Here is a 21242-nt window from a genome sequence, read left to right as displayed (position 1 = left end):
AATCCATATTAATTCCGCAACACCCAAAATAAAGGTATGTTAAGGCTAAGCATTACTTCCTTTGAGCATGAATTTTAGAATCCTAATTCGTCAAAGGTTGTTTTACTATTCTATCTCTAGAAAGACCTTCTGTGAAAGGCATTGGGATTGTATTTGACGTATTTTTGCTACTCCATTATGTTGATAGCCCACTCGTTCGATATATAGGGTACTTGGTGTCTATATTTCCTTTTGTCAATTCCCTTGTCTATACTTCCATGTGTATATATTCTTATTCTTATTTAGCTGTTGTAACTTAGAAAGATTAGAGAGGAACATTAAGAATTTGAAATCAGTCCTCCTTCCTCGCATATTCTTTTTTGAAAAACATAAAAATAATATGTTGATTTCCAAAACTCTTAATGTAACTCATATGCTTAAACTACTAAAGGGTATGCTGTTTTTTGGAAATACTTTGTTTTAAAAATTACTAAGGAAACAAATATAAAGATTAAGTGAAGCACCTTAAGGACTTTATCAAAATCCTTAACATGGGAGGTTACACTTAAACGGGCATAACTCCTTCATCCGAGCTCAGAATTTAGCAAACTCAGCGGTGGTGGAAAAAGGACTCAAAGACCTTTAATTTGATACCTTATGGGCCACCTAACCCATTATGTACTAAAAGTTTTGGTCATTTAAAGATGACCCAAAACTAAAAAACTAGCAAAAGTTCAAGGTGTTACAACTGGCTAGTTGGGCGTCCTTGATACCCGAGATCCTCTACGGAGTTGACATGCCCACGTGACACTCTTGCTAGCTGGATATCTTATGTCCCTAGGGTTGGACTGTATGGTTGCGCAGCCTGAGTTGTTTGTAACTCTTGCTAGCTTGGCTGGGAGTTGAATGGTTCTTGGTTAGGGTCCTTTAATTTAGCTATAGGTTACTCTTCCTTATTATTGACTTAGCTATTACGTGTACCTGTCAAGCTAATACGGGTCTTTTTGGGTGTTATTTGAACTTGTGCACGAGTGTACTGTGTACCTTCTAGGCTTATGTTGTTCCAGTAGGTTTATTTTAGTTGTTCTTAGATTTACTTTCGGTATTTTCATGTGTCTTCTTTCTTTCCTTCTTTGACCTTTTTCTGTGTCAAGATTCTATCTTTTCTAATTGTTTTTACCTTTGTTGCTTAGTCAGCTTGTGATTCCTAATGAGTTCTTTTTTTGGTACATATGCTACACTTTGATCTGTTTTTGTGATGCAGGTCCTACTACCAGCTACCAATGGTGATCGTTTGGGACATCTTTTGCATCTTGGAGATACCGGAGCTGAGGGTGAGCACTTGGGATCCAGGATCAACATGTATCTTTCTATATATATATGTTAGCTTGTCTTTTACCTTTGAGACGGCTTGGTGTGGTCCACTTTTGAGACTTGTATTTATGTACTAGAAAACTCTGTACTCCCGACTTTAACGTTCTGAAAGGGTATCTATTGTATGTAGTCTTGGTTTGCTTTCTATTTCTGTCTTTTCGTATTGTTAGTATTATTCTTTATTAGTTCTACCCTTGTACTCTTTACTTGTCATTCTGGGTATGAGTTGGCTCTGGGTTATAGTAGGTGTCATCATGATTCGAGGGATCGGGTCGTGATAAGCTGGTATCAGAGCCCTAGGGCTACCGGTCTCACTTATGTAGAGAAAATGCCTAGTAGAGCCATACATATCGGTACATAGACATTCGTTTCCTATCTTTTGAAGGCTACAAAGTGTCTTTAGGAATTCCTCTCATTTGTATTGCTTTTGTGAAGATTATGTGTTATTGGTTTCTTGAAATCTCACTTGTTTCACTCTTTTCGAAGGATGGTTCATACGTGTCGTGATCTGGATCAGTGTAGGGGTCCACCTCATTTGCTAGGTAGGGGTGCAACTCCACCTCGAGAGAGAGAAGGGTATGGGGCCAGTAGGGGATCCTCTAGCAACCTACGTTCCACAACAATCGGTATGGCCAAGACCAGCTGAGCTACCACCCAAACCAGCTATGATGTCAGACCTTCGTACAACTATTGCTCAGCTTTTGACAATGCTCAGGGGTATGCAGCAGGCTCAATTGCTCCACCACCACCACTACCACCACCAGCACATGCGCCAATACTGGCACCTGCACCAACACTAAGTCAGGCGGATCAGATTGCAGAAGTGGCACCTCAAGCCCACGTACCACATAGGGGTGCCTAGCCCATGATTACAACTTGAGCTATGTCACTGGAGGAGCAGAAGATTCTCGAAGTGTTATTGAGGCTTTCACCTTTGAGGTTTGCTAGGGCTGTGGCTGAAGATGCCCAACGGTTTCTTAATGCTTGCCGTGAGCGGTTTTATACCATGGTCTTTTGGAGTTGAGATTAGTTGACTTCATTGCATATCATCTTGGTGGGCCAACCAAAAAGTAGTGGCATACAATTATTGACACTTGACTAGTTGGATCTCGTCCGATCACCTTGACCTTGTTTTATAAGGCTTTCTTGGCCACATTCATTTCTTGCAGTGTTAGAGATCACCTTATGGATCAGTTTTCTGGGTTGGAGTAAGATACTATGAAATTATTTGTGTAAAAGGTGATATTTCACGACCTCTCATGCTCTACTACCATGATTTTACCTACTAAGAAGGAGAGGGTTCAATGCTTTGTTTTTGGGTTGAGACTGCAGCTGTAGACTGAGGCTCAGTCTATGGTTTTAGTAGGTTGCCCCTTTCAAGATGTTGTTGATCATGCCCGCACTATTGAGAAGCTCAGTCATAAAGCCTAAGAGGGCATCGACGATAGAGCCAGACATGATGATAGATAAAATGGGTCCCATTATAGGCCTTGAAATGTACATGATAGGGCTCGATAGTGGTTTTAACAAGGTCAGCACAATCGACCTGTTCAAGCTTTATTGCAGAGTTTAGAGGGTGATTGGTATAGTAGAAGTGAGGTTGGCTCTAGTTAAAGACATGGTCCGAGGCTAGTACTTCGGCTATGGAGGCCGTTATTCTAGGAGAAGATAATCTTTGGGTTGTTTTGAATGTGGTGTGTTATGTTACTAGGCCAGAGATTGAACTTTGCATAGATAGATTGCTCCAGCTCCACAGGTAGCTCTACCAGCAACACTTCTAGCTAGAGGTCGAGGTCAGGGTCAGGACCATCACACTGGACAATAGGGTTTTTGTTCTAGTCCCCAAAAAGACATGTCAGGTGGTGGGACAAATTTCTAGAGCAAAAGGGGACAATGACATTTCTATAAAGCTCTAGTGACAATGGATGAGACATTGAATTATGTGATCATACGTACGATTCTCTTATGCCATCAGTCTACTTCAACTTTTTCTAACCAGGCTCTGCCTATTTTGATGTGTCTGTTTATTATGCTTCTCATTTGGGTATGAGTTCTAAGCCTATGATAGCACAGTTGTGTGTGTCAACCCTCGTGGGTCAGTCTTTAGTAGTAGATCAGGTGTTTGGATGCTACTTAGTTACTATCTTGAGGTGTGACACCCAGAATGACCTTATATTGTTAGATATTCTTGATTTTTATGTGATTCTGGCATGGACTGATTATCCCCCTATCGTGCACTTTTAGACTATTTTTCAAAGGCCATTAGCTATGCCTGGTATTCTCCCTGAGGTATGGCAGGTCTCTATTGGTAGCATGTTGTTGGGATTATATATTTTCTTCAGGATCAGAGTCTAGTGGCTAGCGGGTGCTTGTCTTTCTGGATTATGTGTGAGATTTGAGTTTGGAGGTCCCTCATGTAGAGTTAGTCAAAGTTGCTTGCGAGTTTGTAGATGTGTTTCCTATCGACCTACCTCTCCTACCTCTATAGCATGACATTGATTTCCCTATTTATCTTGAGCCATGTATTCAACCTATTTCTATCATGCCATACCGGATAGCTCATTCATAGCTCAATGAGCTCAATGTGCAGCTTCAGGATCTCTAAGGTAAGGGATTCATTAGACCTAGTGTATCGCCTTGAGGCGCTTCTTATTCTGTTTATCAGGAAGAAAGTTTGTTTAATGCACATATGTGTTGATTATAGTGTAACGACCTAATTTCGTCGTTAGGGAAAAGCCAATGGGGAAAGAATTGGGGTCAGAAAACTTTTTGGTAGTAACTTGGGATTTCCTATCTTAGTCCAAATTTGGATGAAATCGGAGCCATGTGAGTCTAAGGAAATATAATAATGTATGGGTGATTTAATGAGGAATTCGATTGTATGAGTAGATAGCTAAGACGTTAAGGAACCGTACGACCTTACATAACTGAATTCAAGTGAGTAAAACTCCCGAAACTGATCTTAGCGTGAATGGGTATTTTCTGAGTGTCATGGGATGAGGGTGTGTTATGAAAATGGGGGTTTGGAATTCTTAAATTGCTCATTGGTTCTGTGCATGCCGCTGTGACGGGATTATTCCCGCCAGAGCGGGGACGTTGTGGCAGTTTGGGCAGCCATAATTGGACAGACGGACTTAAGTCGGAAATAAAACCCCAAAAACATTTTATTCTGCACTTTTCAACTTTGAGAGCTAGGATACAACCCCAGGCGAGTTCTTGACCATTTTTCACCATTCTTGAGGCTAAAGGTAAAGTTTTCACTCCCCGAATCCATTTTTCAATTCGTAGAATGTAAATTCATGTGTAATTATCGATGGGGGAGTGTTTGATCTAGAAATTATGGTGGAAAAAGCCCTAATCTAGGTATGGGGATCAAGGGTTTGGTCTAGGGTTAGTGGGTTTGTTATAATGATAATTAGACCTTCAATTGTTGATCTTTGTGTATAAATTGTTTTTTGTAGACCTAGAACAAGCGGAGTGAATCTGGAAAGGGAAGATTCAAGTGCCTTAGGGGATTCAAGATTGGATTCGAGGTAGGTGATGCTTGTGATTTCATGATTGTGTTATATATGTTTGTTCTTACTTCATTATAATACGTGTATGTATCTGAATGTTGCATTATTGATCACACTAGATTTAAACGAGATAGCTGAATGATGAATGCCATGAATCATGACTTGATTGTATGATTTTGAGAATATACTTGCATTGTTATTGTGGTTTGTTGAATGGATCGGGTGTTGCGTTTCGACACACTAACTTAACGGTTGCCACACTCCACCATAAATATGTGATTGGTTGCCACGTTTCGGTATAAACCTTGGATCATGTACCACGTTCCAGAATGCTAACAGTTTGGCTTTCGGTTCCATCAGAGGACCATTTACTTGACAAAACTGTAGAATTGGGAATTATGAAATGCTTTGTTGTTCTTGAATGTTGTTGATATTGTTTATATTCGATATATGCATGTTATTATTATCTTGTAATGGCTTATGAATGTTGCACTTTGTGGGATAGCCGCTTGATAGTACCAGTTTACGGTGGTTGTGTACTGATACTTCACTTGCTTGTTCTTTATTGAATACAGGGCATCTTCAGGCGGTTATTGATAGACCTCAGCTAGGTGACTATTGAGTGTGACCAGATTCAAAGGTGACCCAGTTCTTTCAGGCTGCCATGGATCTTTCTTGTTTAAGTGCACACTTTTCAGACTCAGACTATTTGTTTAAGGTGTTTGTTTAGTTTCGGGCTTGTACCCATTGTTCTTAGACTTGCCGTTGGTAGAGTTTTTGTACAATGACTTTCAGGCTCTAGAGGTTGTTCTTCCGCATTAGTTTGGTTAGTTGTTTGTTAAAACCTTAGAGTTTACGGGGACTCCATTTTTATTGTCATTTAAACCTATTTCCATATCTTTAAATCCCTTAGTTTTCATAAAATTTGTTAGTTTGGGTTGTAGTAATGATTCTCCCACTGGAGGGTTTGTGTGTGCCAATCACGATGGTCTGGGTCATGGCAAAGTTGGTATCAGATCCCTAGGTTCGTTGATCTCATTGTACCAAAATGAGTCTAGTAGAGTCTTGTAGAACAGTACGAAGACGTCCGTACTATTCTTCGAGAGGATATAGGACTTAAGGAAAAACTCACTTAATTTTACTCTTTCGTGCTATGACTTTAATCTAATGGTATCTGGTGATACAAATTGGTATCTTTCCTCTTTCACTCTATGGTCCAAACTAGAGCAACAAAGTGGTAACACCATCACTAGCGAGAGAGGATGTGTATAGACTACTGACAGTTGAGTAGGGTCACCCTTCAGAACAAGCATCAGATAGATGCTCTTTTAACTAGTTGCAGGGTGCATCAGTTTCCACTAAGATGGATCTAAGGTCTGGCTATCATCAGTTAAAGATTTGTCCTGAGGATATACCAAAAATGACATTTAGGACCCGCAATGGGTACTATGAGTTTCTAGTTATGTCATTTGGGTTGACAAATGTGCTTGCAACTTTCGTGAGTTTGATGAATGATGTGTTCAAACCATTTTGTGATTCATTTGTAATAGTAATTATTGATGACATTTTGGTTTATTCGAAAAGTGAGGAAGAGCATGCCGACCATCTTCGTATTATTCTGGGTGTTCTTGGGAAATAAAAGGGGTAATGGTAGATTCCCAAAAGATTGAAGTAGTCAAGAATTGGGTCCGACCTAGTTCTGTGACTGAAATTCAGAGTTTTGTGGGGCTCGATAGCTAACATCGTCGCTTGTGAAGGGATTAAGGTAAGATTTGCAGACTCAAGTTATAGGAGACAACATTCAAGAAGTTTTGGTAAGGGACGACTAGATAATGAACACCATTACTTTGGGAAATGCATTTAGTATTATTGTCATAACATATATGGGTTGTTTAGCGAATGATGAAATTAAGTTATGTCAATTGAGATTAGAAGATATACTATGATTTCATGGATTGATTGTATATCAAGAAAGGTTAGGATATGACTGCTCCAATAGCAACAATGCTTACTTGGTTAAGTTATTTAAGTGTGTTACAATTGTGGTGAACTTGGGCATATAAGGAGGAAATCGACAAGGCTGTGGAGGCCGGGAAAATGGTAATGCAGGTAGAGGAGCTGTGCAGCCAGGCAAGGAGGTTGCCCGTCAAGATGACAGGGTTTAGTTTTATGCTTTTTTGGGAAAGACCTAGTTTGAGGGTGTGATGCAGTGGTCACAAGTGTTATTCTTGTCTGTGCCCGGATGGCTATTGTTTTGTTTGATCCAGGTTCTACTTATTCGTATGTGTTAGTTTAATTGCCTTTGGATGTGATGTGGTTTGTGATATACTTGATGACCCCTTCCATGTTTCTACCCCAGTTCAAAAGTCAGTCATAGTCACCCATGTGTATCGTGTTGTCCTGTTGTGGTTATGGATTTTCAGATTTGGGTTGATTTGGTTATGTTGGACATCACTGACTTGGTATAATCTTAGGCATGACTTGGTTGTCCCTCTATTATACCGGGCTTAATTGTATTACTAAGTCGGTAACTCTAGAGATCCTCGGTAGGAAAAGATTAGAGTGGGAAGGGGTGTACAAGCCTAAGCTAGCTAAGATCATATCCTCCATTCGGGCTATGAAATTGATAGGGCAGGGTTGTTTGGCTTATTTGTATTATGTTCGGAATGTTAAGGTTGAGTCTCTCCCTATTGAGTATGCTCCTCTCGTGTCTAAGTTGAAGGAAGTGTTTCCTACGGATTTGCGTGGTATGCCTCTGGATAGAGATATAGATATCTGTATTGACTTGGAAACTGGAACTCTCCCCATTTCCATCCCTCGTATCATATGGCTCCAGCAAAATTAAGAGAGCTCAAGGATTAAATCCAAGAGCTTCTTGATATGGTTTCACCCGTCCTAGTGCTTCCCCGTGGGGTGCTCCTATCTTGTTTTTTAAGAAGAAGGACGGTAGTATGAGGACTGGTGATTTTATCTTAAGCCATAAGGGAGTAGATTAATACCAGAATGACAAGCTTATGGATAAGGAAAGTCCCATTGAGTATACTTGGGTGGAGGCAATTGAAGATGTTAGTAACAAAGTGCTTATGAAAATGGGGATTGTCCTTTGAAATTGATGAGTATACTTGAGTTTGAGGCGTCGTGTTGATGAAAAGGTTGACTTCGTAGTGATAGTCAGGGCTGACTAAGCATAATGGTAATAAGAATTTGTGATGGGAGGCAACTATATAATAAGATTGCGGTTAAGCGAATTTGGTGTAGTATTTATGACTTGCGAGTACCTAAGATTGTGGTTTCCTAATATTTGGTGAGTAACATGGTTGCATGAAAGGTTTTAAGAGATGGTGGGACACCACTCGAATAGAATTTAAAGATCTAGAGTCATAGTGAAGAAAAAATGGTGGGATGTAGTACAAGTCTTTAGAGAGAGGCAAGAGCAAGAATATTTTATTTGATTACAAAGGCTGATATTCAAAGGGGTAGATATTTGGGTTCAGAGACGTGTGATTTCATTCGTTTTGTTATGGCTATGATAATAGTGTCACAAGTCCTTCAGATTGGTTAAAAACTATTGGAAAGGACTTGAGGAAGGAGTGGACAGACATTAGCTCGAGTTTGATGATAAGTGTTTTGTCTCCGTTTTGAGTTTAGTAATGAGTACGATTGAATTTTTAGTGAAATGTATTGTAAGATCGATGGAGAGGTGATCAATGATAAGCAAAGATCCATGAATTCATAAAAATCTTCAAGGTATGCATTGGCAAGGTGAGTAATGATCAATTGTATCCGGTATTGAGCATTTGAAAGGACTAACACATGGGTGGAGTTGTAAGTTTATTACTGTTGATTGTTAAGTACCTAAGAAAGGTTTTCATTTAAAAGTGTTGCTTTATAGTAAGGTAAATGGTCGGAGTGTTCATGATGGTTGTTAGTATTGAGAGTGTGGGTTTTCGTGGAATGATGTGAAGAGTATGTAGACTCAACTCAATAGAAATGACAGGTATCGACTCTTCAAAAGAAAACCTTTGGTGTTATTCTGTAAAATTCTTATGTGATCATCTATTTCATTTTGTATATGGTTGTGAGTATGAGTCGCTAGCTATGCTCACGTGTGTTTTCACTTTTGTGGGTCGATCCCTAGTAGTGGATCAGGTGTACCGATCATACGATGTTCTCTTGGTTGAGTGAGATGATTGGGATGACTTGGTTATTTTAAATGACATATTTGGCATTCTCTTGGTGTTGTTAAAATATTTCAGTGGTTCTACATGTACCACTTTGCTTATGAGAGTTCATAGAGCTACTATGTGTAATTATGGTTGTCCGACAATCTTAATATTCATCTAGTCGTCAAGGTCATGTATTGAATGTGTGTGGTTGAATGTGGGGATCATTGGGTCCGATTCTAAAGAGGTAATCTACAATTTATAAATATAGCATTTTGATAGTGTTCTTGGAGGGTTTGTATGCTTGGACATCTCCCTCGATGAGTATTTGATTTCTAAAGACCAAAATTTTTATAACTTAAACTCATGGGAAATTAGGTTGTGAGATGGAGATGTTGATAAGAACTATGATTGTTTTCATATTATAATTGTGTGTTAGTTGGTTCAGGTTCACCTCTAATTGTGGCAAGTTTTGATTTAGGATTTTATCATGGTCATGTGAGAAAGGATTTTTACTGATGTTTGTGTCAATATCCTTGATAACATGTTCCAGACATATGTATGATCAACTTTGGTGGTTATTGAGAATAGCTTTGTGGTTAGCTAAGTGTACATACAACAATAATTATCACTTGAGTATTGTGATGACTTCATTTAGGCATTGTCTAGGAGGATGTATAAGTATTCAATTGGTTGGCTGGGGACAAGGATTATATCATAAAGTGAGACTCAATGTTGTTAAACAAGACCTTTGGTATGAGGAAGCTACTTGGGAAAACCAAGAAGGACATGCGAGACAAGTATCCCCAGTAATTTGATGATTCAGATACTACTCTACCCTTACTTCAACCAGTCTTTCCTAGTTGATCACTCAGGGACGAGTGATGGGTAAATTGGTACATATTGTAATGACCTGATTCTGTCGTTAGGGAAAACCAATGGAGAAAGAAATGGGGTTAGAAAACCTTTTGGTAGTAACTTCGGATTTCCTTGCCTAGTCCAGATTTGGACGAAATCGGAGTCATATGAGTCTAAGGAAATCTGGTAATGTTTAAGTAATGAATGAGGAATTTGATTGTATCAGTAGATAGCTAAGACGTTAAGGAAACCGTATGACATTACATAATTGAATTCAGGTGAGTAGAACTCCCGAAACTGATCTTAGTGTGAACAGGTATTTATTGAGTGTCATGGGATGAGGGTGTGTTATGAAAATGGGGGTTTGGAATTCTTAAATTGCTTACTGGTTCTGTGCAAGCCGTTGTGGCGGGATTATTCCCGCCAGGGTAGGGCCGCCATAGCTGGGCAGACACGACTTAAGTCGGAAATAAAACCCCAAAAATGTTTTATTCTACACTTTTCAACTTTGAGAGCTAGGAGACGACCCTAGGCGTGTTCTTGACCATTTTTCACCATTCTTGAGACTAAAGATAAGGTTTTCACTCACTGAATCCATTTTTTGATCCGTAGAATGTAAATTCATGGGTAATTAACGATGGGGGAAGGTTTAATCTGGAAATTATGGTGGAAAAAGCCCTAATCTGGGTATGGGGATCAAGGGTTTGGTCTAGGGTTATTGAGTTTGTTGTGATCCGGATAATTAGACATTTGATTGTTGAACCTTACATATAAATTGTTGTTTGTAGACCTAGAACAAGAGGAGAGAATTTGGAAAGGGAAGATGCAAGTGCCTTAGGGGATTCAAGCTTGGATTCAAGGTAGGTGATGGTTTTGATTTCATGATTGTGTGATATATGTTTGTTCTTGCTTCATTATAATATGTGTATGTATGCTAATGTTGCATTATTGATAATGCTAGTTGTAAACGAGATAGATGAATGATGAATGCCATGAATCATGACTTGATTGTATGACTTTGAGAATATACTTGCATTGTTATTGTGCCTTGTTGAATGGATCGGGTGTTGCGTTCTGACACACTAACTTGGATCAGTTGCTATGTTCCAGCATAATTATGGGATCGGTTGCCACGTTGCAGCATAAACCTTGGATCGGGTACCACGTTCCGGTATGCTAATAGTTTGAGTTTGGGTTCCATGAGAGGATCATTTACTTGGCATAACTGTATAATTGAGAATTGTGAAATGCGTCGTTGTTCTTGAATGTTGTTGATACTGTATATATTCGGTGTATGCATGTTATTATTATTTTGTAATGGCTTATGTATGTTGCACTTAATGGGATAGCCACGTGATCCTACCAGTACATGGTGGTTCTGTACTGATACTGCACTTGCTTGTTCTTTGTTGAGTACAGGGAATCTACAGGCGGCCATTGATAGACCTCAACTAGGTTACTATTGAGCGTGACTGGATTCAAGGGTGAGCCAGTTCTTTAAGGCTGCCAGAAATCTTTCTTGTTTAAGTCCACCCTTTTCAGACTCAGACTATTTGTTGAAGGTGTTTGTTTAGTTTCGGGGTTGTACCCTTTGTTCTTAGACTTGTCATTAGTAGAGTTTTGGTACAATGACTTTCAGGCTATAGGGGTTGTTCTTCCGCATAAATTTGGTTAGTTGTTTTATAAAACCTTGGAGTTTACGGGGACTCTATTTTTATTGTCATTTAAGCCTGATTCTGTATCTTTAAATGCCTTAGTTTTCATAAAATTTGTTAGTTTGGATTGAAGCAACGGTTCTCCCACCGGAGGGTTAGTGTGGGTGCCAATCACGACGGTCTGGGTCTTGACATATAGGTAACTGAATAAGGTGACAGTGAAAAACTGTTACCCCATGCCTAGGATTGATGTCACGACCCGATTTCCCAAGTCATGATGACACCTACAAAAATCCACTAGTAGGTAAGCCAACCTGTACCAAGAACAAGAAGTAGTGAGTACAAGGAGGGTAGAAAAAAAGAGAAAATAATGTTAACAATAAGAAAAGGCAAAAACGGAAAGCAAAAAACTATATACAAGGGAACCTCCCACAACCTGGAAGTCATGAGTACAGAGATGTCTAACAAGATAAATACAAGTCCCAAAAGTGGACCACAACAAGCCATCTCAAAGGCAAAAGACAGGCTAACATAAATACAAAAGGAGATAGGCCGATCTAGAATGCCAAGTGCTCACCCTCGTCTTCAATATCAACAAGTTGCAAAAGACGTCATGAATGATCACCGTTGGTAGCTGGTACTAGGACCTGCATCACGAAAACAAGGTACTCAGTAGGAATCATAGGCCAACCGGGCAAGAACGGTAAAGACAATTTGATCGGATAGAATCTAGATACAAACAGAGGCCAAAGAGGATATGAAAAGAAGGCACACGAGCATAGCCGAGGTAAATCTAAGTACAACTTAACTAAACCTAACTAGACCCCCATAAGCCTAGAAGGTACACTCGTGCGCAAGTTTAAATAAAACCTGAATGGACCCCATAAGCCCGATAGGTACACATAATAGCTAAGTCTACAAGACATAAGTGTAATCCAAATCCGAATCCAAGACCGAGTCAACTTCAAGCCCAACAAGCATGACTGATAATCAACTCAACCAATCAACTCCCAGCCCAGCTAGAAAGAGTGACTATCAACCACGGCCAACCAACCATACAATCCACTCCTAGGGGTGTATACAACCCAACTAGCAAAAGTACCTTGGGGGTGTCTCAACTTCATAGATGATCTTAGATATCCTTACCGCTCGGCCCGCATGCCCACTCCAAAGGGCGTCAATTGCCTGCTAGCAAGAGTGTCCGGGGGGCATATCGACTCTGAAGATGATCTCAAGTAGGCTCCGTGCCATTATGAATCAACGTCCACACTCAATGATATCAGAAAAGGCTTCAATCCCAAAACACTCTAATATCGAGAAAGAAGACAATCTCTAGTAACACCACGTGCCCCCAAAATGCTTCTGATTGAAGAGTCAAGACAAAATCACACTTTGAGAACTTGGCATAAAGTCACTGCTCTATTAATATTTGGAGCACAATCCTCAAATGCTACTTATGATCACTCCCGCTCCGCGAGTATACCAAAATATCATCTATGAACACGATGACGAACAAATTGAGATACGGTCTCAACACAAGTATAATCAAGTCCATGAATGCGGTAGGGGTATAACTCAACCCAAAAGACATTACTACGAACTCATAATGGCCATATTAAGTCCTAAATACGGTCTTAGGGATGTCCGTTCCCCTAATCCTCAACTGATGGTACCAAATCACAAATAAATCATCGAAAACAATGTGCCACCCTGAATCTGATCGAATAGATCATCAATCCTAGGAATGGGGTAGCAATTCTTCACTGTCACCGTATTCAAATGCATGTAATCTATACACCTATGCATCATACTATCTTTCTTCCACACAAACAGAAAAGAAGAGCACCAAGGTGACACACTAGGCCTGATAAAGCCCTTACCCAAGAGGTCCTAAATTTTAATGCTAAGCTCTACACAGGCAATTTGATATGGAAGAATAGAAATAGGTTGAGTACTCGTCTCAAGCTCGATGGAAAAGTCATATCGCGCTCTTAGGGAGGGGGGTAGGCTAGGTAGGTCAGTAGGAAACACATTTATAAATCACAAACGGTTGGATGGACTCTAGTGAAGGAACCTCCCTACTCACATCATGCACATAGGCCAAATAAAACAAAAACCTGCTAGCCACTAGCCTCCGAGCTTCAACAACAGAGATAATTCAAACTAGTGTGCTACAAATGGAGCCTTGCCACACCACCAGTGGAATACCAAACATGGTTAAGGTAACAATCTTAGAGAAACAATCTAAAATCATGCGATAGGGGGATGTATAGTCAATTCTCAGAATAACATCAAAATCAAGCATATCTAACAATATGAGGTCAGCCCGGGTGTCACGCATATATATAGCAACTAAGGCTTAATTTCTTTGCACCTAATAGAAGTCTGAATCTGAATGGTTCAAAAATTAGTCCATCAAGTGCGTTCATTTTGTTTTACTGAAAAAACTCTTAATGGGTGTGAATGAATCAGATTCTTGATAGAGTATTATTTTCATTCAGACCATTTTAAAGGAACTTTTATTTTTTAGAAAACAATTGTGCTCCATATTGAAGTCTCTCTCATTCTCCAACTTTATTAATTATCCAAATTATTTTCCATAAACTTTTAAATTTTGTTCTTGCTATTTGTTTTTAAGAATCGATAAAATTTATTGTAAAATTTTTATTTGATTAAAGTGCAAAACAACTTTATAAATATTTGTTGTTGAAATAAAAAAAAGATGACTACATTTTTTTTTATTATTATTATGTAGTCCACATAACTCCATTAAATTTTTATCAAACTCAAAATAAGTATTTATAATTTAAATTTGTTAAGGTTTATCAAATAATGATTGTTTTATTAGGAAAATATGTGTTGGACTGATTTAGCGTCACCACTTAATTTTTGAGAAAAATCAAGAAAAACTATTGTTTTCAAAAGACTAAAACAGTAAATCTATTGAAAACTATTAAGGGGGTTCGAGATTCCTATTAATATTCCAGGAAGGTTTTTAAGGCACCTAGAATATCCGCTAATGCGGTTATCCGATAATTAATTTATTTGGCTAAAGTAGTTTAACCTAATTTGAATTGAACAATTTTTATAGTTAGAATCGTTTTGAAAAGGCAAAAGGGAAATATTGACCTATTATTTAAGCAAAATATTTTGTAAAAATACCTATTTATTTATTTATTTATTAAGTCAAGTAAGAGATGAATAATTTGGTTAAGTAATTAATTCAAAATGGGTGTCTTTTGGGGATTTGAAAATTTTAAAACCCTTAAGATTAATAGCAGATAGTGACGAGTAAATAAACACAACAAATAAAGGAGGGAAACAGATTTGGGCCCAAATCTGGTTTTTCTGTCCGCCTGGGCCAGTATTTGGGCCCATTTTCGTTTTGGGCCTTTGACCCAATTCTCATCTGTCCTAAGATCTAACAAGTAATAGTAAGTAAAATGGCGAGGGCTTAGGCCCAATAATAACAAAATACAATTCCGAATAAATAAAGGTAGGCTTTGGCCCAATCTTTTTCAATTCCCGATTTGCTCCGCTTTTCTTACAATTTTGAGACCTCTTCGTCGATTTTGATATCTAGCTGACTCGGATAAGAGGGGATATGGGCCTCCGTGGCCCAAAGGAAAATGCTAGGATAGAGTCCGTGAGGACCCGGACAAATTTCACATGCAAACACGAAAATGAGAATCAATAAGTAAGAGTTATGAATAATATAGGAGAATTTATTATATTCTAATATTTACTACACTACCATATACTAATATTTATTACACTACTATATTCTAAAATTTATTATACTACCATATTCTAAAATCTATATACTACCATATTTTATTATTTACATACTCCCATACTTTAATATTTATATACTACTATATTCTAAACAATTATATACTACCGTAATCTAACATTTATATACTACCATATTTTAAATCTATATATTGCCGTATTTTATTATTACATACTACCATACTTTAATAATTATATACTACTATATTCTAAACAATTATATACTACCGTAATCTAACATTTATATACTACCATATTTTAAATCTATATATTGCCGTGTCCTAATGTTTATATACTACCATATTTTATAGTTATCTACTATCATATTTTAATATTTACGATAAAAGATAAATGTATGCCACCAAGGGCCTTAAATTCATACACGAATGACACTTCAATGACCTTAAACGACTAAGCCTATAGTTAGAATTGAGCAGATGCAAAGCTTTAACAATAGATAAATTAATAGCCCATCCTAAAATTTCCAATTTGAAACAATTAAACCATGATCAACTAGTGGTCATGTGGATTTGAATAAGCCTATCACACCCAATCGTAAACCAACAACAACCAGTAAAAAGGGCAAATATATATTCTGGTGATAAAAGCAATAGAAAATAAATGGGTCAAGACATGCTTCTCATCCCATGGAAACGATATAACTACACTTCAAAACGGAACATATGAGGCTGTGAAAAATAAATAAATTAAAATCCTAGAAACAGTTTGCTATAAACAACATTTGACTTATCTTGACAAAGTAATACGCATAAACAATCTTTCCCTTCTTAAACAACAGTGAATTTCCAAATAATGAGGTAAAGGTGGATACCTTATGCTCTCATGCAGTTAAGATAGAAAATGACTTATGTGATGCAAGAAAAAAAAATGAGCCTAAATGCTTTAACATGAACAAATTAATCAAAAATAATATTGGTAAGATAAGAAAGGAGTTCACATAATTTCCAGACTTGAACAATGAAAGGATTTTAGCGCCTACAAATTAATGAAGGAATGTCGGAAAGGATAGACATGTTTTAGCATATTTATGAAACCTAAGTCTAGCAACAAGATGATAATGAGGCTAACATATCAAGGATCTAAAAAAAGATGGAGGAAGGACAGGACACTGCCTCCAACAAACAACAGATGATGCAACGTACGAACTCCACATCGACTAGCTTAGGATTTTGCCTCTAACACTCACGAAAACAACAACATTTACAAGAGCACGCCTTATGTCTCAAACGACCAAGACGCCTACTCCACTCAATCACTTGGCTACTACATAAGCGATGAATCGAGAAGAACAAAGGCAGTCGAGAAAAGGAGATAAATAAATCAACAAGCAAGCTTCAATTCATCGAGCAACAAATCAACTAAAGAGCTGAGATTGAAACGAAGTCTACCTTTTAAAGTGCAGCGAGCTAAGACGAGACGAGCAGGGGGGCGAATTTCCACGACCACAGAAGAACTCTAACGAACCTATGTAAATTTCAGCAACCAGCGAACGAGGGAGAAGGAAAATGAAAAGGTCTTTTAAGTGTATTCTTGAAATAACTTTGCAGCTTAAGAGTTTTCCTCCTCTGTAAATTTTTCAATCCCTTTTTTTTCTCTCTTCCTCCTCTCTCCCTCTTCTCTACCATGAATAGTGGGAATATATAGAATAAACTAGGGTTCTGAAAAATGGGGGGAAAGGGCTGATTTTCGGGTTCAAAGAGCCCATTTCGAAATTCAAAAACCCCAAAATTCCTTTCACCATTAAGGATAAACATCCTTTTCTCAAATTTCTGCCCCATTCCGAAAAATGAAAGGGGAGAAAATGCATGCCCATGCTGCTGCTACGATTGTACAAACTGAAAAAGGCGTCTGAAGAAGAAGACAAAGAAAAACAGAGTGTTGCCTGGCAATGCGTATTGCACCGATTCACGTGTCTCTTCATGCCGTGATGATTTTCGTGAACTCGCTGATGTTCATCCTCGCGTGAGGCGCGTACACGCGTTGTTTGGAATTGTCGTCGACGTCTCTGAGCTCCTGCGTCGGTGCTGAAGATAAAAAAGAAGAATAAAAGTGGGTCTGGGGTCAGGTCTGGAAAAGGGTTGTTGGAACATTGTATTGTTGTTAATGGGTATTTGGTATTTGGGCTGGGAATTTTGATAAGTTGGGCTACTAGGTAAGAATTGGAATTGACCAAATGACCCAAAGTTGGGTCTTAAAGGAATTGATGGCTATAATTGCAATTGAAATTATAGCCGGTTAACGTTAAAACTTAACCGAATTGAAATTAGTTGATGAATTCGGTCAAGATCAAATAAGATGAATTACTATTAATTAATGATCTTTTTAATCTTAACGAAATAAAATAATTAGCTTAATTATAAAATAATTAATTTAAACACGAACTAATTAATTCAAAAAAATCGTAATTATGATTTAAATTAAACTAAGTTGGTAAAACACTTAGCTAAAAGAAATAAAATCTTTTTGATATAATTTTCAAATATTTATAAAATACTAATCATATATATAATTACATGAAATATATTTATCATTCAAAATGCTATAAAAGTCGATTGAAATTATTTAAACTAACCTTGAAACTATTTAAATTTTGTACAACTAATTATTCTAAATCGTTTAAAATTAAGAAGCTCTGAAATTAATTATTATCAGGGAGGGTCGAAATTGGGTGTCAACAACTGTCCCTCATTTGACTTGAATTGATACAAGAAATTCGAGGAAAATGAATTTGACTAATCCAATTTTGACCGACCACGTATTCATCTTTCTGAAAAAGGGATTTTTGGAACGGTCTTTAGAAATTATGGCCAAACCCTGGAAATGGGTTCCCTACCTATCTGAGTCTTTGTGAGAAATTAGGTCACTTCTAGTTTGATAAGCTTGATTTAACTCACGATTTTGGAAGAAACTCAAAACCATCCCGATACTGAATTATGAAGGCACCAGAATGCTCGGGAATGCGATTTCAGATAGAATGTTGGAATACTTCCGGGTTTTCAACATTGATCCCACCTACATATCCCTCAACTTAGGGAATCAGACTGCTTGTAGTTTGACTCTATCGGTTGAAAAGGAAGTCTATTATGCAAGATAACCTTCGGTTCTGGAAAAGTGACAAAGTAAGTCGAGTATGAAAGGAGGCTTGCAACCTCTTAGCCATGAATATGGCGCGCTTCACAGCCATAAATAAGAACTCACACAGACATAATTTCCAAAGCTCTTGGTGCATTTGTCACTCAGATTGTAAAGCTGCTTCCAGTTGAGACAAAACTTTCCGGAGGCGAAAATGAAACCGATAAACCCAAAGATAAACCCACATGCCTTCTGATAGGGGTGTTGTTTGATTGTGGTGGAAGTCGCTCCTTTGCTCGCGTCCTAAGAGTTTGGCACTCCTCTTTGGATTATGTTCCAATTCGCTGCTAAGAAAAAGTTCCACGTTGTGCTGCATCCTAATTGATGTCGTCCGCACCTATGGTTTGTTTTGAGAATTCATCCTCTTGGATGCTCTCGGCAAAGATTGAGATAACACTCATTAGCATAAAAAATGTTATTCAAATGGAGGGATAGTGTCTTTTACCATGTTAACACTTAATTGCCCTCCTTGAACATTTACGTCAACTTCATCGGGTTCGACGTAAAGCAAATAAAGCTTGTGTCTCATATTTGCAATATAATCTTCAATGTACTCTTCTTTTGATTAATAAAATAGGCTGATGTAATATGTTGACAGTTCTCTTGACGTCGTTATTGATAATTCTCTTGATGTCATTTTGTAAAGAAAGAAAAAAAATAAAAAAATAAAATAAAATAATAATAATGCAGGTTGATCTTCTTGTAATGGGTAAATCTTTCTCTTGCAATGCATAACTTCTTTTCTGCGATGCATGAATCATTCTCTTGCCATACATGAATCTCTTTCCCGCAGTGCATGACTTTTCCTTTTTATTGTGCATGATTTCCTCATGCTATGCATGACTTTTTCGCGATGCATGACTTCTTTCTCTGACTATACATGGATCTCTTTCCCGCGTTGCATGTCTTTCATTTCTCGCGATGCATGAATCTTCTCTTACAATACATGAATCTCTTTTCTCGCGATGCATGAATCTTCTTCCCGCAATGCATGAATCTTTCTTTTGCAATGCATGACTTTTTCCTCTTGCAATGCATGACTTTCTTCTCTTGCAATGCATGACTTCTCCGTGATGCATGCTTTCTTTCTCTTGCAATGCGAGATTTCTTCTCTCGATGCATGAATCTTCTCTTGCAATGCATGGTTCTTTTCCCGTGATGCATGAATCTTTTTCTCGCGATGCATGAATCTTTTCCCGCGATGCATGGATCTTCTCTTGCAATGCATGAATTTTTTTCCGCGATGCATGAATCTTTTTCTCGCAATGCATGAATCTTCTCTTGCAATGCATGAATCTTCTCCTGCAATGCATGCATCTCTTCTTTTGCGATGCATGAATCTTCATTAGATGACGCCGTCCCAGGTACCGAACGAAGATAACGCTTCACCGACTAACATAGGTGTTCTTCTGGGGTATTTTTGGGTGGCGGTATCGTCTCAATCGACAATATAAATAAAAATGACCCTCGAAGTAGTGGTATCATCTCATTTGACAATACGATATTAATGAATTTCAGGGTAAGAATATCATCATATCTGAGAATATAATGCAAATAAATATCTTTCAGGTGTCTTTAGTTGCTGGAAGATAATAATATTTCTCTCTTCAAGGTTTTCATTTGTCCCATCTCCGAACGTAATTGGATGTTCGTTATGAACCTTGCCTTGCTGAGAATTTGAATAAAGTAATGCTACTCATATTCCCAATTCTTGGTAAAAGAAGCATGAAATATTTCCTGCATCCACAGAAAAGTTGTCAATTTGTGGAGCTCTTCGCCCTTTTGCCTTCTCCATATTCATTGCATGGAAGAATATGCCGATCTTGAGGCAAACCTATAAAGCTTATCCACAGAAAAATTGTTAGTTTCTTACAAAATGAACTGATCTGTGTTGGTCTCTTCGGTTGTCTGCTCCTTGTATTGCTATCTCCGGTTGATTTCTCCGATCTCCCGCTCTTGATAGATAAGACAAAATATTTTTGTGCAAAAATAATTGAAACATGTAAGAAAAATTTTAAGAAAAAATAGATTTTCAAAAAGTAGCATTTGGAAAATGTCACTGCCAAGTGTCATGTCACGCCAAGCTTAGTGGACGCCATTTGGAGTTGATGTTTTGGATCTATCTGATTACTTGTTGGGAAGTATTCAAAGTTGTTCTAAACTGCCGATAGACCCTGTTGAAATTTTGAGGCCATCTCAAAATTTCTGTCCCAGTTAACTGTCTTGGCTTATCTTTAATCGTTGGTAAGCAAATCACGGAATTTTTGAGATATTCTCAAAAATTCTGTCCCAGTTGCAAATCCCAAAGTAACTTCAGTCTTGACTTTGTTGGGAAGATCTTCTTCTTGAGAATTTTTGAGTCCCTCTCAAAAATTCTGTCCCAGTTTCTATTGCAAAAGAAAAATAGAAATCTTACAGGAGATATGACCGAACCCTTGTGGCGCCTACGTATCCCGTTGAAGCAGGAATCAGGTCAAACATAGTTCCACCTCAAGGATTAACAAAAATAAGAAATTTATAAAGAAATCGACCGTGGCTGACATAGGCCGCCTACGTATCTCATTCTTGAGAATTTAGGTTGAACGTAGTTCAAATACAAAGAAATATTTAAGGGGGGATAAAAGGGGTGACCGAGGCCGACATAGGCCGCCTACGTATCTCATTTTTGAGAATTTAGGTCAGACGTAGTTCATTACAAAGGGATAGATTCTAAACAAAGCGATTTCAAGCAAATAGAACGATTACAAGGAAAT

This window comes from Solanum stenotomum, chromosome 5 (assembly GCF_019186545.1).
Source record: "Solanum stenotomum isolate F172 chromosome 5, ASM1918654v1, whole genome shotgun sequence".
In the NCBI taxonomy this organism is placed as follows: domain Eukaryota; kingdom Viridiplantae; phylum Streptophyta; class Magnoliopsida; order Solanales; family Solanaceae; genus Solanum; species Solanum stenotomum.
The sequence above is the reverse complement of the archived record's forward strand: the minus strand, read 5'-3'. Positions refer to the sequence as shown.